The 3,852-nt window shown below is 39.2% G+C and overlaps 1 long non-coding RNA gene across 1 annotated transcript; it reads right to left on the bottom strand.

The window, feature by feature from the left end:
• Positions 1-1,566: 1,566 nt before the first annotated feature.
• Positions 1,567-2,299, bottom strand: LOC122030952. Its single transcript, XR_006125678.1, has 3 exons — positions 2,187-2,299; positions 2,014-2,117; positions 1,567-1,624 (listed from the first exon to the last, which is right to left on the bottom strand). It is a non-coding gene; the product is annotated as an uncharacterized LOC122030952 (long non-coding RNA).
• Between the last annotated feature and the right edge of the window lie 1,553 nt (positions 2,300-3,852).

Here is a 3,852-nt window from a genome sequence, read left to right as displayed (position 1 = left end):
CCTAGAGGAGTCCTTATCGAAAAATTTCGATAGCATCTCCCCTGTACGGGTGACAATCTGAGGCATACATACATACAATATACATCATCCACATACGGCTGGAATATATCTACACAACCACGCAGTTATATAACCAGCCCACTCGGCTGGAACAGAAATAAACACAACCACGCAGTTATATAAATATATGAATCAGCCCACACGGCTGTACTAGAATCAATACAGCGAAAATGACAAACAACGATCACAAAACATAAAGTATCTAACTGTGAGCCGGCTCGGCTTGACACAATAATATTAAACCAAATACAAGAGAACTCAAATACATAAATAAGTACAAAACCCAAAATACAAATAGCGTAAGAAATACCAAAATCGTAAGGTCGTCCTCGAATGTGACGTGGGACTGGCGGACAGGCTCTCCAGGCGACTCCATAAACCTTTACCTGCTACCTGGTGAAATTACCAATATACGGGGTGGTGAGTATAAAGACTCAGCGGGTAATAGACTAATAGTGCATGAGTATATTAAATAAAACTAGAGATGCAAAGGTATACAGTCTCGTATGGAAATAGCAGATACTACAGTGATATCACAATAAGTGTCCATACCTGAAACCATATCCTAGGCCAGTAAGGGAAGGTAGGTGTAGCAAAGTCCTGCTACAGTACTACTCATAACTAATGGTATCATGTGAGGTATATACAGGTCAACAGTAAGTAAGCCAGTGTCTAAACACATATCACAGGTTTAAATCTCAACCTATGTAAGCATAACAGCATAAATAAACAACAACAGCATAAGTAAACAACCAGCAGATATAATAACAACAGCGTATGTACAGATGGTCACCCCGCCCACCTCTCTGCACCATGACCCCTTTATGGTCGAGAGGCCGGATCGATGACAACTGTACCACCCAAAGGCCGCCACTACTCTCGAGTGACCGGATGGACAGGTGCATAGTAGCTGAATAGCTACGTCTGCGACGGAGGTCCCTGCTGCCTGCGACTCCAGCTATCACTACCCATGAGTGTGCGAGTGGGGGCACGACAGGACATGCGGCACGCTCCAGCTACCACTACCCATGAGTGGCCGAGCGTGCGGCCCAGGCCAACGACCGCCTCAACCACAAGGGAGACAGGATCGTCGGCAATGCTTGAAATGACATGATGCGAACAATGCAACAGTCATCATATATATATAAACAGAAACAGGTATGCTACATGAAGTCAGCATGCTCAGTAAGGTGTGTAAATAAACAACAATCAAAGCATGTAAACATGGTATCGGGTGTCTATATATATCCAATACCTAATGTCTAATGTCTGGCATCTGGTATCTGGTATCTGATACCTAGTAATATAGTATCTGCTAAATATCATCGATAGCAACGAGAGACTGTATAGATACAGAAACGAGTAGCTCAAAGATTGAGTGGAAGTATCAAACGCAGGAAAAATAAGAGTGGAGTCAAGATAGATACAGCAACTATCTGAACATAAAACTCATGCACTAGGATCAAAATACTAAAGAGATAAAGCAAGAAATACCCGCCTTTAATCTGTCGATCATGATAAAATAAATCAATCCCACGTCGAGACGCTCGCCTCGAATAAAGTCCTGCGATCACATAATATATTTAGCTAATTACATAGGTAGCAAATAGCTAAATAAACTCCCCAATCTAATTAGGGAAACCCTAATAGAAACAATTAACCTAATCCCTTAATTCAATTAGGTTTAACTAAATCCACAATCTTTTACTTCAATTCAAACAACCACAGATCACAAAGTCTCCAATATAATATGATACAAATATTGATTTATCCATCCTCAACACAAATGATATCAACCTATAATAACCTTATCAACTAAATCATCAAACCATAATCAACCACAAACTCCAACAATCCTTAATCAACTCAATCATTTCCTAGTCTAATTCACATCCCAATTAATTCTTTAATCTATTTCATTACATAATGTAATCGATTTATAGCACAACTTACCCAATTCCATTACACTCCACTGTTAGCATGCGATCCGAGCAACCCACTATTGGAAGCCACAGGTGTGATGCTCACTGCTATCCACATTTCCATCTCCTACTAACCTAACAACCAAATCACATAAATCTATCCATTACCCTATAATAAAATACAAGATCAACTCTTAACCTTACCTTAATTCCATGTCAACAACCCCTTCTCCAATGGTTCACTGCCCGGCAACAATTCCTTGCAATAGGTGGCCAACGCCAGTGTAGATAGCAACAACAAGATTCAACCGATCCTCAGTGATACCGGCTCCCAAGAACGACCAATAAAGGTGTACAGAGGCTAGATCTAGTTTCCATCCTCTTGACCGGCGGTGAGTTGATTGGAGTTGTCAACGCTGTGGCTCAGCATCGGGCGGAAGAAATCGAGAGGATCGGCCACAGATCCATGCTGACGAAGACAAAGAATCGAGATCTGGTGGAGAGGGTTAGGTGACAAACCTCCTTGACGAACTCGTTGCTGCCTCGTTCGGACTCGACAGCCGACGGTGGACTCAAACGCGAGGAAGGGAAAAGACTCCACACCTCGAAGGGAAAGGAGGAGGAAGGCTCGGTCGGTGCGGGGTAAGCGAGGCCGGCGATCGACCGACGCCGTTGCGGGCTTCGGAGGGTGGCGCGAGGAAGCGAAGGGGAGAAAAGGGGCGGCGGTGAGATCTCGGCGACAAAGAGCAAGAGGGAGGAAGGGAAATGAAGTGGTTGGCGTGAGATTAGGGCACGGTGAGATTGGGTGAGGTTTTTAAACCTAGGTTCAATCAATTAAACCCTAAGTTGGTTTCCTCAATCAACTCCCACTAAAGGGTATTCCAAACAGGTTTTCTCTAAACCCATTAATTGATCCCTATAAAATACGCCAAATGGACTCTGAAAAATTCCCAGAAAATTCCTAAAAATTCCTGAAAAATCCAATAAGATTATTTGTCAAATAACCTTATTATTTAACTATTATTTGGGTACTGTATTTTACAAAACATGTGATAACAAATAGATGCATTAAGTTTTAACCAAGCTTAAGTAAGTAAACTTTAAATGCAAGCACAGTTAAACTGGAAACTTTTAACTTTGTAATACTAAACTCCCCCTTAATAAAAGCCCTCCTTTTTGTTTTGAATTTACCTACTCTCCCCCTTTGCCATATATCAAAATATACCAGTGTGAAAGAAGTCTGAATTTTTCAGAAGAGCAAGTTAGTTTGATGCTTAACTTTTTAAAGAGGGATAAAAGTAGACAAGATTTGAAAATTTATCACCTTTTTTAAAAAAATCTGAAATTTTTAAACACTAGTAATACTTAGAAAAATTTGAAAGAGCTTTTATAACACTTAGCTTTGTTATAATTAATTTTCATTGTTTAACTTTTTGCTAAGTGAAATAAAAATTCAAAAAAAATAAGAATTTTTCTTTTGAAACATTGACTTAGCTTTTAATTTTCATTGTTATAGAAATCACTTAGCTAAGCCTTTTGCAAACTTGAATTTTGAAGGAGTCTTCAAGGGTGATTTTGAAAAGATGTAAAAGTTTGAAAATGTAGCTAAAGTTTTAAGTATTTTAGCTTAAAAAACATTCTCAAGTTTGAAAGATATTTAGTTTAAAGTCTTTTGTTAGTAAAGAGGGAGTAGCTAAATGTTTAGTTAAGTTAAATTCAGTTTGTCCTTAAGTCCAAGCATGAGTCAAGTTAAATAGTAATCAAATTATCTAATTGGTGTTGATCAGGTATCAGAGCCCTAAAGTACAAGTAATCTTAATCTTAATATTTCCATTTCCTTTAGTTTGAGAGATACTTTTAGCTAAGATAA

This window comes from Zingiber officinale, chromosome 11A (genome assembly GCF_018446385.1).
Source record: "Zingiber officinale cultivar Zhangliang chromosome 11A, Zo_v1.1, whole genome shotgun sequence".
Classification (NCBI taxonomy): domain Eukaryota; kingdom Viridiplantae; phylum Streptophyta; class Magnoliopsida; order Zingiberales; family Zingiberaceae; genus Zingiber; species Zingiber officinale.
This window is presented reverse-complemented; position numbering and strand designations above follow the sequence as displayed.